The sequence below is a fragment of the Oryctolagus cuniculus genome, chromosome 1, assembly GCF_051225735.1.
Source record: "Oryctolagus cuniculus isolate XC-2025 breed Fujian yellow rabbit chromosome 1, ASM5122573v1, whole genome shotgun sequence".
NCBI lineage: Eukaryota > Metazoa > Chordata > Mammalia > Lagomorpha > Leporidae > Oryctolagus > Oryctolagus cuniculus.
This window is the reverse complement of record NC_142867.1, coordinates 42,352,522-42,366,810: the sequence shown is the minus strand read 5'-3', so window position 1 is coordinate 42,366,810 and position 14,289 is coordinate 42,352,522.

The window sequence follows — 14,289 nt, the reverse complement described above, 5'->3', positions numbered from 1 at the left end:
CTGTTGCAGAGATTTAAACACATCTGTTCAAAGTACATTTGCATTTTCCTCGCATTGAATTTATTCTCTGTGGCTCATCCAAATAGCTTCTCATCTGGTGTCTGTAGGAAGTAATCCAATATTTCTTAGGACTTTGGCTTCTCAAATGCTGGCTCTAATTCTGATAGCTGATGAGCACAGTGCCATTCAAAATTCTGCCACTTTCCTGGACAATGTCTGTGAGCTCTTTAAAGCCTTTTTAATACAGAAACTCAGCCTCCTCCTCCCAAATTTAACCCCTGAAGTTTTCATGCTAAAGGCTATAATTGTTCCGTCAATGTTCTCCAAACATGCCCAAGAATCCACCATGGGTATTCAGATTTGGATCTTCAAGAGAATTTTTATTACTGGTTGTAAGGACAAGGGATCTACTGAAGTATGCTTTGAAACTGGTTTATGATGAGGCTATCATATTTCTGAGAGGAGAAAATGAAGAAAAGGAAATAAAAACAATGCACCTCCAAGTTCTACGTTAAGCTGCTTTGGTTAAATTAGTGGATAGTCTTTTTAATTTAAGATAATAACTTTCCCAAGGTTTTCATGATAGAATATCTTTTGCTTCTGAAATAGTAAGGGCATTAGATAGGAGTTAATTGTTTTAAAGATGTCTCTACTTGAAAAATTTTTCCATAAACATGAAACTTACTTTGTTACTCAAGAACATACTTTAAACGTATTTACTTGTTTCTGAGATTCACAAAACTGAGAGAGGCTGTCAAAGTTAGCAGCAAGTTGGGTAAGGAAGCTAACACTACATTCTGGGCACAATGTAGCATTTTGTACACAGGAGCTCTGCAAATTCTCACAGATACTTTCAAAGGTACTATTTTAGATCCATTTTATAGGTCAGAAAACTTTAACTATGAGGGTTTTACAACTTTCCAAAGGTCACTAGGACAATAAATTCTACAGGCTGCCTTTGGACTGAAGTGGTTTGTCCTGAGGCTATAATTTTAAAGCTCTAAGATAAACTATTCTGCTGTTGATTTCCACACACCAACTGGGCCCCTGGTTTTTAAATCATTTGATTCCCTTGATGCACTTCATGGCACAGTGTCTCCTGGATTATGATGATGTGTTGGCATTTATTACTCAGTTACAAACATCAGCATAACCTCTCTGATGCTCAGTTCCCTATGATATTTACAAATCAAAAATAACAAATATCTATGCTTATAGCTGGTATAAAGGAATAAGTGTTTTTGAAGTTATTAGTACAATTTTTAAAGCACAAATTCACTCTATAAATGGGCTTACATAAACAATCATATTTAATTTCCCAGCTTCATGGTCTGTACTCACTGTGTTGCCTATAGATGGATATTTACCTGTAGAATGTTCTTCTCTGCAGTCTTCATCATTTTTTCTTTTAGTAAATTTATTTTTAATTTCAGTATATGTGTGTAATGTGTTCTGATAGAATAATCAACATTTCTTCTTTGAGATTACTTTATGATTGCAGCCTTGGGTGTCTTTTATTCTATTTGTTAGTAAAATATATAATAGGATATTGTGAATTGTGGTTACACTCTGCCCACTATGCTCTGTAACACTGGAAAATGATGCCCTTGACCTAACTCTGTTTGGTATCCATTTTCCAAAATCCTTCTATCACCCATCCCTGTCACCCCTAGCAACTAATATTTTGTGTTCAGACTGAGGTTTTTTTGTTTATTTGTTGTTTTAGCTTCTATTTTTGCTGAAAATAACAGGATTTCATTTTTTATGGTTGAATAATATTTCATTATATATGTGTATATTATACATAGATCTATCACATTATCTTTGTCTATTAATCTGATTATAGCCACACTGGTTGATTCCATATCTTGATTGTTTTGAATAGTGTGGCAATAAGCATGGTAGAACAGGTAACTCTTTGACATAATGATTGCATGTCTTATGACATGGAACTACTAGAACATGTGAAATTTCTGTGTCTAGCTTATTACCAACTTTCTGTACTATTTTCCAAAGTGGCTCTACTAATTTATATTCCCACCAAAAATGTATAAGAACTCCACTTTCTCAATAATCTCAGCATATTTTGAACTGGAATGAGGTGATAAATATCTAATTATGGTTTTGATTTGTATTTCCCGGATGGCTAGAGTTACTGATAATTTTTTTCATGTATTTGTTGTCCACTTCTATTTCTTCTGAGAATTCTCTATTCAGGTTATTCGTCCTTTTCTTAACTAGGTTAGTTGCTTTTTCATTATTGTTGTTGTTGAGTTTTTTGAGTTACTTTTCTATTCTGAATATTAAACCTTTTTTTGATAAGCATTTTGGAAATATTTTCTCTTATTCTTTCAGATGCCTCTTTTGTCTGTTCATGGTTCCTTTGTTGAATACAAGCTTCTGAGTTTGATATAATATCATCATTTATGAAGTTTTGATTTTATTTCCTGTGATTTAGGATCTTATATAAATATTATTGTCTACCCAATGTCTTTAAATGTTTCCCCTATGCTTTTTTCAATCAGTTTAATGGCTTTATATTTCACAGCTAGATGTTTAGATTTTGATTCATCTTGAGTTGATTTTGCATGTGTTGAGAGGTATAAATCTGATTTCATTTTCCACAAATCTATATTTAGTTTTGTCAGCACCATCTTCTATTTATTAATCAATATATTTATCCCTTTGTACTTGTTCACAGAGCCAACCCCATCCTTTCTCCTACCCAAAATTAAATTAAGGCAACAACAACAATGGCGGCAATAATTGTTAAATTTATCTGGAATGTGTAATATACTCTGCTGAACATTAAATCTACATCTATAAATTGTAACCAATTCACCATATGATACTCAATTTGTGAATGAGAAAAATTGGCACATAAAAGTTATTATCTGACCCAAAATAACCCAGTTAACCATTATGTGTATTTAAGATCAGGCAAACTTCTTAAAAACTTTTTGTTCTCTAAATATATCTAAATAAAATTCACAGTCTATGATTTTCTTCTAATTTTATTTATTTATTAATAAAAATTTAGTTATTTATTTGAGAGGTGGAGACAGATATTCAAAGAGAGAGACAGAGACAGAGACAGAGAGAGTGCTCCAACCTACGATGTACTCTTTGAGATGCCTGCAACAGCTGGGATTGGACCAGGGCCAAAATCAGTAACTGGAATTGCAAACCATTTCTCCCACGTAGATGACAGAACCCAATTACTTGAGTCATCACTGCTGTCTCTCAGAGTCTACATTGGCAGGAAGCTAGAGTGAGGAGCTGGATCTGGAAATACTTCACTCAAGCTCTTAACCACTAGATTGAATGCCCATTATCTTCTAATTTTATTCTGTCTGTTTAGTACTGAGATCCCACTTGCATTTTGCAATGACTTTATTTCCTGATTGGAAGCTGAGATTTTTTTTGTTTTCATGGCTGACTATAGCATGGATCATCGCACATAACTTGGCTTTGTCGTCTTTGTATTTCTGTTCTGTTTGTTCATCAAAAAAACTGTAGACCACAATTGCAGCCCTCAGTTTCAGTGATGCCACTGGGCTTTCATCTGCTGTCTGCTATTATATATTCAGAGGATTATGCTCTATTTGTTGACACTGACTTCTTTTCCAATATAAAAAATATTCTTGTCACCCATTCTGGGACAGAGTTTCTATTTTGACTGCATGTCTAGTTAGAGATCCCAGGACTTCTTATCCACCTTATCCCACTAATATCAAATGGTTCTTCCCTTGAAATTGCTAACTTTTCTCATGTTACATCTTAGTTGTCACTTACCATTGGCTCATCAGAAAAGGACTCATGTCACTGCATCAAATTTTGTTCAGTTCCATGTATTTATTCTCTTTTCATAATGATCATTCCTCTGATCTAGCTATTTTCTTTCTCTCTTTCCCAATATTTCTAACCAAACCAAATATTTACTTCCCAAACTCTTAACAGGTTTAGTCCCAATATTTTGGGAGCCTTAATAGTTACCACAGTAACTGATTTTAAAGAACATGTAATATAAATCTTTCACATTCCACACAAAATAGTGCATGTACAGAGCAGCTAAGATATTGACCTATGCTGTAATGTAAAGACAGCGACAACTGAATCTCTTCTGTCAACTGTGCCTGATTACCTAATATGACCTGAGTATGCAGGTTCAGAGGTTTAGCTAAAATTTGTGTGTGTACTCTGAGTACAGAAAAATATGAAGACAGTGAAACATAAACTATGTTTAAAATGTGAGTTGTCACATTCAGAACACTGTAAAGATGGGTAAAACCTAGAGGAGGGAGGCTGGGAACAGATCCTTCTCAGGTGCACTTAACAGTATTGGAGCTTACAAACAGGTGAGCAAAGCAGCCCTGGGGCTTCAGAGAATCAATACAAGCCACTACAAGGCATGGAGAACTCCGATATTACAATGAACTAAGAAACCTGCAAAAAAAAAAAAAAAAAAAAAAAGGGGAAGTTAACACATGTAACACATGGAATATTCAGTAAGCATCCAAAGTATATGCTTGTACCTAAGGAATTCAGTTAACAATGTATACCAATTAAGATGGAATGAAAGTTTGTTTTTGCTAGGACTAAGCTCAGTAGTAAAGTGTATACAATTTCAAACATGCTACAATTTGTGTTGATGGGATTATCATGAAATAGAATTAATCAGATTTCCAGTATTTGTTGGAACATGCAATATAAGCATCTGTGTGTAAAGGCTTTTTTTATGAGTTCCAGTGAGTTATCCCAAATAGCTGATGCATCTTTTCCTGATGAAGTAGAGTGATTATAGATAAAAGGGAAATGCCATGAAATGAATCTGGTGAAGTAAAATGTTTTAGGAAAAATATCCTACGCATAACTTTCAAATAGTGAATATGAATAGTGTAAGAGTTATAATGGATAATACTTTTCTTTTGTACTAAATAGTTAATTTTCATTTTTTCATTGAAAAGGAAAGACAGAGAGAGAGAGGAAGAGAGAGAGATATGTTCCATCTGCTGGTTCCATCCCCCAGAACATGTAAGAGTCAGTGTTGGGTCAAGTTGAAGCCAGTAGTCTGGAATTCCATCCAGTTCTCCCAGGTGAATGGCAGAGACCAAAGTAGTTGAGCTATCACCTGTTTCCTACTTTAGTGTGAACTTATTATTGGAAGCAAAGCCAAAACATGTTTTCAGGCACTCCAATGACGATGCAAGAATCCCAAACTGTGTGCCAAATATCGGACTCTATGTTTTGGTAATCTATTAATAAAATACCTTGCTAAGTTTCCATGAAAATTATATTTTCATCATTTCTCAGTTTCCTATTTAATGATTCATTTTTATTTTTATTCATAATGTTATATTCTTTTTTCTTAAAAAAAGATATGAGAAATCATCAAAATTCACGTCTGCAAACATGGATCTGACCCCAACAGCAATGAAGCCTAAAGGGTAAATTATAAGCATTCCTCCTGCTGAAAAACAGCAGGGGCAAGAAAATGACAGAAATATTAGAAAGCAAGAAAATTCTACAGGTATGAAATAGAGTCATTTGCAATATGTAGGAGAAATCTTTCAAAATGGTGGAATGAAATTTGCGATGTTGTTCTAATTCTGAAGCTTATACACATGGAGATATATACTTATTTGTAGTACAAACACACGTTTCTATAACTTGTTTTATATATATACATATATATATGTCGGTATTGGTTTTAAACTGGTACTAACTCATTATTAATGACATGAGATATCCCACAACTAATAAAACAGTGAAATTTAGTCAGGAAAATTATTTTGACTTTAACTATCATATAGGAACTATACACTAGTAATAACAGGAGTTACGAATATGAACTCCAAGGTTGGCACTGTTGCAAGGGGGTTAAAGCCCTGGCCTGAAATGACAGCATCCCAAAATGGGAGCCAATTCAGGTCCCAGCTTCTCTTCTTCTGATCCAGCTCTCTGCTATAGCCTGGAAAAGCAGTAGAAGGTGGCCCAAGGGTTTGGCCCTCCCTGCACCCATGCGGGAGACCCAGAAGAAGCTCCTGGCTCCTGACTTTGGATACGCTCAGCTCCAGCCCTTCCAGCCATTTGGAGAGTGAACCAATTGATGAAAGACCTCTCTTTCTGTCTCTGCCTCTCTCTGTAACTCTTTCAACTAAATAAAAATAAATCTTTAAAAAAAAAGATGAAGTCCTATTTCACTGGTTAATTACATAAGATAAATTATCTAAGCACAATAATTATAAAATATATAAAAAGAAAAAGATAACAATGTACTGCACCTACTAAAATCTTCAGGAAATTATTTTAATTTAAGAATATTTTATTCAATTCAATTGTTTTAATTTAAAGAATGTTTTACCATATACATGTATTTTAGAAACTATTTGTTAACTCTCTGCTTCCTTGCATTTCTTTTATCAAACTATTTGATGTACAGGGTTTTTTGTTGTTGTTGTTGTTGTTGAATTTATGAAATTTCAGGACAATGCAATATTCTTTAACTTTTTATATAGTGGAACTCTAATTCTTTTTAAAAATATTTATTTATTTATTTGAAAGTCAGAGATACAGAGATAGAAGGAGAGGCAGAGAGAGAAAGGTCTTCCATCTGCTGGTTCACTCCCCAGTTGGCTGCAATGGCTGGAGCTGCGCCGATCCAAAGCCAGGAGCCAGGAGCTCCTTCCGAGTCTCCCACGTGGATGCAGGGGCCCAAGGACTTGGGCCATCTTCTACTGCCTGCCCAGGCCATAGCAGAGAGCTGAATGGGAAATGGAGCAACCGAGATTAGAACAAGTTGGGGGCTTTAACCTGCTATGCCACGGAACTCTAATTCTTATCCTACCCTGCACAAGCCAGTAAAATGGCATAGACCCATTAAGGTTTCCAAGTCATTTGCTAAGTACTGTAAGCTGATTTTAAACATTTCTTATCTTGACTATTCCTTTTTGCAGTGTGTTGACCTTTATACTGAAAATGTAACAAAACAATACAAACAGAAGTATGACTTTCATGTGTATTGCAAAGTTAGTTATAAAGCTTAAAATGAGAACATTTTGATATCTGATAGTTTGTATGGTGACATATTACAAATTTTATATTAAAACACATAATATTTTAGTTGCCATGGATGAAAATCAAATTTTAATTTGATGAAAGTCATAAATATGTATATTTTTCTCATTGCAAAGAAAGATGAGCAATATGGTTTGTTATAGAATCTAGAATCCATTTTCAATTAAACTAATGATAGAAATTCTAATGTCTTATTCTTTTATCAAAGGCACATATGCCACACACTGTAAGATATTTTTACCTGAATGGGTCAAAACAGAAACATAATGGGAGACCAGGAGGGGGCACCTGGCTCCTGGCTTCAGATTGGTGCAGCACCAGCAGTAGCGGCCATTTGGGGAGTAAACCAATGGAAGGAAGACCTTTCTCTCTGTGTCTCTTTCTCACTGTCTATAACTCTACCTGTCAAATAAAAAAAAACAACATAAACATAAAGACCACTTACTGTTCCATTAAAATCGTGATGGTAACATTGGATGTCATATAAATTTAATCTAAAATATTCAAATGAAAAATACAAAAGGCAAAAGGAAAATATGCTATCTCTCACTGGTTATCATAGAATTATAAAATAAAATATCAATTATATTATTAAAAATAAAACAAATAAAATTTAAGATAATTGGTTGCCAGGATTGATTGGGATGATGTGAAAATTAAAAACAGTATTGGTTCATTAGACATGTACTATAAATTTCAAAGAGTGTGAATAGGCAGTATATTTCAAATTTTAAATGAGATGAGCACATCTATATCATAGCAATTGTATGTGTAGGAATTATTTGATCATAGCAATCATTGTATAATTTTATCTGAATTATTTACTAGCTTAGAAGTTATCACTATAAACTAAAAAATCATTGTGTTCTTTACATTTTTCCTGTGTGGAAAAGATGGCGATGATTGCTTTAAAATCTTTTATTTATTTTAAAATATTTGCTACTTTCTGCACTTCTGTAATTTAGATACATTATACCTGCTCCTATATGGAAAAGGAGACAATGGAGGGAAATGCTCAACAGAAAAAGTCAAATGGATTTACAGAAGAGGATTTTTAGTCATATTTATTTTACCTGAACATTTTTTTAAACTCACTATGTAATACCTAAAGTCTTCTATTTGGTGGAAAGCAAATCCAATGTGGATTTCAAGACTATGGGACATGTTCACAAATGTTTGGAAATCTAGAACTAGGAAGTGTTTGAAAATTATGAGTCTAAATGATTGTAAAGCTCATGGCTTCAGTGTCAAAAAAGTGGACCTTCAACATACATTCATTGTGACTGGTGATAAGAAACAGCTGTGCCTGTTGGAAACCCTCTTAAGGAGCAAAATAATGACAAGAAAAGTGAGAACTAACCGTGTTTCAAAACAATAAATTTAATACTGACAGTAAAAAATTATACCTGAATCATCGCATGTGGACTTCACTAATTAGAATATTATCAGTTGTCACCACTGTTTTCCTTGATTAACAGGTGTTTGCTTTGGTATGTTACCTGGTCCATTAAAAAGAAGCACTTTACATCTTTAGACTTGGCCATTAAAGTAATCAGTAAAATCTTAATTCAATAATTCACAATCTTAATGAATAATTCCAAATGAATATGACATTGGTAAATGGATATATGACAACCTTCTAGTTCACATATCAATTTTAAGTTAAATGTGTGCTCACAATACTGGTTAAAAAATGTGCTGAAATTTCTGATTTTAGAAACTGCAGAATGACAGCTAAGCCAGTGCATGTAACCCTATTTTCTGGAGCAATGGAGATGTTTTTTTTTTTCTTTGGAGCTATGTGGTAAATCGGAATTGACACTTTCTCCCAGATGAATTATGAAATAAATATATTTTGAAGGCTCCTAAATTTTAACAGATGGCTTATGTCTGTTATGTACAATGCTTTGGTGGAAATGATATGGTGATGATGACAATGATCGCTCTGAACACTATCACATATTTTTGTATATTGAAGGTGACAAATAAAAAGAAGTGTAATAACATTTGCTGAATAGCAAGTAATTGTCATATACATGCTTTCTTTAACATAAATAACACCACCTTGAGGATCCCAAAAAACTTTGGCTTGTTTTTAAAGTGAAATTTGTTTAAAATTTGTCTAGTACCCATCTCATGCAACATACAGATGGTAATTTAGTGTCTTCTAATCAATATCATTAGGAATTTTCTGGAATCTCCTTTCTCTCCCAAGGAATTCTTCCTAAAATTTCTCCCTTCCACTTATGATTGACTTCTCTTTTTTATGTATTACCTTCTTATTCTCTACTCTGTATTCCATCATGGACACTGAAGGAGAGTATAACTATGGCATTCAGTTAGTGGTTTTCCAATATCCTACAGAAATAAGAAAACTACTGAAAGTGTTGGATAATCAGTGTTCAGAAAACAATGTAAAATGTAATTGCTTATAAGACATTGTTGCTATTGAGAATGGACTACCCTTTTCTATTACTAATAATTTCCTGTTGCCTAGGCTTTCTGCCTTAAGTCTCCCCATTGTCCAGGTTTCCCATTGCCCAAGTTTTTACTGACCAATTTTTCATTGCCCATATGTCTCTTTCTACTTTTTGAGTCAACATTATGCCTTCTTTTACCACTGTACCTTTTCCATGTCTCTTTTTTCACAACCACCCAACATTACCTTTTTAATTCCGCTTTCTCTTTTTTTCTCTTTCTACATAAAAATATGATACCTACTATCTCACAAATGAAATCATCCGTAATTTGTTTCTCATTTTAAAATCATTACTTCATCTTTGACATCAGCCTACATTTTTATCCTAAAATAGCCATTAATATTAAAGACATAATCTTTATCAAAAATGAATTATGTTTTTAGTAAATGTGGTCTTTAATTTTTAAAAAGATGTGTAAATTTTTCTTTTTCAAGGAAGGAAACTAAAACTCAGGGAAATTAATAGCTTGTCTAAGTCACAGGGTTGTCAGAGTTTGTGCTTGAATGAGAATGTTACAGTATGACCTTTGACATTTTACTTGCTTATTATTGGTGTGATTATGTGTGTGACTCACACAAACTATAGATAGTCCTTTTTAAAAAAGATTTTATTTATTTATTTGAGAGTTGGAATTACAGATAGAGGGAGAGACAGACAGAATGGTCTTTGATCCACTCGTTCACTCCCTGAATCAAATAGCCGCAATAGCCAGACCTGAGCCAATCTGAAACCAGCAGCCAGGAGCTTCTTCTGAGTCTCCCATGCGGGTGTAGAGGCCCAAGCATTTGGGACTTCTTTCACTGCTTTGCCAGGCCATAGTAGTCAGCTGGATCTGAAGAGGAGCAGCCAGGGCTAGCACTGATGCCCATATGCAATGTTGGTGCCACAGGAGGAGGCTATCCATCTATAGCACAGTGCCAGCTCCTAGTTAGTCTTTTAGGCCAAGCCAGAGTACAGTCAAAAAGACAAAACATGTATGTATTTTTAGTTTGCCATCAGGATAAATATTGTTAACTCTTCAAACATTTAACATTTCTTTATAGTAAAACCATCGAAAAGCCTATCTTCTAACTTCTTATAAAACTTATATAGTACATTTACATTATTACACTAATGTGCAGTAGAAACCTAGACATTCATACTCTTATTTGCCTATATCCTAGTACCCATCAGAAAAACTTTGCCCATCTTCTACTCCTTCTTTCCCTAGCTTCTTGTAACCACCATTATATTTTGAACATCTATGAGATCACCATTCTTTTAAATTTCATGTATTATTGAAATCACATTATACTTATCATTCACTAAATCACTAAATACAAGAGTCAAATAAAAGACAAAGAAAGGGGGAGGGTATGTGACACAGTGATTAAGTCACAACTTGGATGCCTGCAACTCATATAAGAGTGCCTGGTTGGAGTTCTGGGCTTCAGCTTCCTGCTAATAGACATTCTAGGATACAGAAGATTATGTCTCAAGTGCTTGGTTTTTGCCACCTGAACGGGTTACTGGATTGAGGTTAAGGTTCCTGACTTCAGCCTGGCCCAGCCCTGGCTATTGCAGATATTTGGAAAGTGAAACAGCAGATAGAAGACCTTTTTCTATCTTTCTGTCTCTCTCTTTTTTCCTCTGTTTCTCTACCTTTCAACTAAAATTAAAGCTAAGAAATAAAATGCACAAAAAGGACAAAAGAAACATAAATATAAAACATGTATGATATTGATCATTAGAAATTTAAATTGAAGTACATATACTATTATTTTAACTTAACAATTAATACAGTATCTAGTAAAAGTCTAAAACCCCAAAGAGATTTTTATGAATTATTAGGAATGTAAATGTATAAATTAATAAAAACTTTAATTAAAATTAATTGGAGTAATTGGCAATTTAAGAGTTTTTATTTTTTTAAAGTAAGAGTCTTTAAACGATGATTTCTGAGATCCAGTTTTGCTTTCAAGCATTACTATCAGAATAGATCAGACAAATTTACATAACCTAAAACCAGCTTTAATGCAAGAATGAAAATACCTTATTGGTAGGACAAGGAGAGAGAAGACAGAGATATTGCTGCAACCAGCAAAAAGTGCAGCCTACCAGCTGTGAGCCACTGTTATACCATGACAAGCACATACCTCTGAATATCCATGAAGGAGCAGACACTCCATTAAGCCAGACAGGCGTATATCAAAGATAAAAAACTATCAGAGGAGAAAATCAACAAATGTTCTAAAAATGCCTAAAAGTAAATGTAGAAAAATGAGAGACACGAACAAGGAAGACAACTAGGCTCCCCTAAAGCAACACAATAATGCTTCAATATTAGGACATGAAGACAGAAATATATGAAATGCCTGAAAAATAATTCCAAAGAATGATCATATGATTACTCAAAAGCAATGAGAAAGAAAATTCATGAGTTAAAGAAATCCATATGTGACACAGATGGAAAATTGTCCTGTAAGATAAAGATACTGGAGAGAAATCAAACTGAAATATTAGAAACAAAGGATTCAGTATTTCAAATAAAAAATGCAGCAGAAAGCCTTAACAACAGAATTGATAAGACAGAAGAAAGAATATCTCAACCAGATCATCTCCCACCAAAAAAGAAAGGAAGGAAGGAAGGAAGGAAGGAAGGAAGAAAGGAAGAAAGAAAGGAAGAAAGAAAAAGAAAGGATGAATTAAAAAAAAAAAAAACTAAAAACAATGTTCAAGATTTCTGGGATACAATCAAAAGACCCAACATATGGGTCTTAGGATTTCCTGGAGGTGTGGAAAAAGAGAATACATTAAGAAGCCTACTCAGTGGAATAATAAAAGGAAATCTTCCAACTTTGGAGAATGAAAGGGACTTCTAAGTACAGGAGGCAGATAGAAATACTAATATATAGGACCAGCAAACGTCTTCACCATGACACATTATAGTCAAATTTTCAACAATAAAACATAAGGTAAAATATTGTAAATTGTGCCCAGAGAAACTCCAGATAAACTTCCTAGGATCTTCAATGGCATCACAGCTGATTTCTCATCAGAAACCCTACAGCTGAGGAGAAAATGGAGAGACATAGTCCAAGTCTTAAAAGAAAGACTGTCAATCCAGAATACTGTACCAGGCAAAAATCTCATTTATCAGTGAGGGTGAAATAAAGACCATGGAAAAAGAAATTGAAAGAATTTGTCATCACTCGTACAGCCTACAAATGTGCTGTAAACAGAAAGCAAACACAGAAATACAGAAAGATAGTCATTGAAGGGAGCGGCCGTGAGCCGCCATAAAAATGGCCTTGATGAAATAGAAAAACAGGAACTGAGACAAACAGTTCCAGAAACAGTCCTGGGAAATGGGGAGTAAACTGGTTCACAGAGAAAGCAGTTAGCTACTACTCAGAGATAAGGGCAACAGAACATCCTGTTATGTACATAAGCCCCCTCCCCTGTGCTTGCTTAAACTTAACAAAGAAACCACAAGGCACGTAAGGCACACAGCCACCCGTTTCTCTTCCCCAACGACCCTCTCCTCCCCGGTGTACCCCTTTGACCTAGTACTTTTCCACTGACATTACCGCTTTCAAACTGCCATATAGGGTCAATTGCTGAGAACTATCCAATGAACTTACGCCACCCTATAGTATGTTAATTTTGTGGTTTTGCCCTTTAAAAACTGTGTGAAATGATTGTTCAGGGCTCTCTCTCTCCCTCGCTGCTTGTGGCAGCAGAGGGCCCATTTGGGCACCACTTTTGGGGTCCTTCATTTGGGGGCTCGTCCGGGATCGGGAGACCCCAGACTCCCACACTCCATCGGCCTGACGGAGGTAAGTTTGCTTACTTATGTATTATTGTAATTGTGGTTTGTACTGTTTGTCCTTGTCTGCCGGGGCGATGTGGAATCCGTCCTGGGGTGCCTGTGCAGGCTTAGTGTTGGACCAGTGCGGGAGACAGACGTGTCCTGAGGCCCCTGGTCTCACCCTGGAGGACGCTCTGATGGTGGTCTGGGAAGAGGGGAAAGAGAGCATTTCCTTCCTTCCAGGGGAGAGTCTGGCCAGACGGCCGCTCCCATCTGAAATTTTAGTTTCGGTTTTGTCTCGGTCTGTTGCCGCGCGGCTTGTGATTTGTGTTCTGTGTGTCGCTGTTTTCATTGTTCTTTATTTCTTGTTGTCTCCCCCATCTGTCGTCATGGGGCAACAATTAACAACACCTTTAAGCCTGACTCTAGGACACTGGAAGGAGGTTCGAGAGATTGCCCGCAGTTTGTCGATGGAAATCCGCAAAAAGGAGTGGGTGGCACTTTGCACCTCCGAATGGCCCACTTTCGGTGTCGGGTGGCCGAAGGACGGAACCTTTAACCTTGACTTAATTTTGCAGGTTAAAGACCAAGTCTGCCGTAAGAGTGGAGGGGGACGTCCAGAACAAGTACCATATGTCACGGTGTGGGAGGACTTGACCCGGAAGCCCCTGCTTTGGGGTAAGCCTTTCCTCGCACACGGAGACACCAAAGACCGTCAGCAGAAAGATAAGGAGGAAGTTGATGGGGGTCCCAGGCCTCCCCCGCTTCCCTCCTCAACTCCCCTAATCCCCGCTCCAGCAGAGACCCCGGTGCAAGGTCCCCCGCCAACTTCCGATCTGTATCCCCTAAAAGAACTTCAACCACTGAAAACGGCATGTCCACCCGTCCTTTCGGGTGGACAGGAGGACCTTCTCCTTATGGATCCCCCACTGCCATACAACC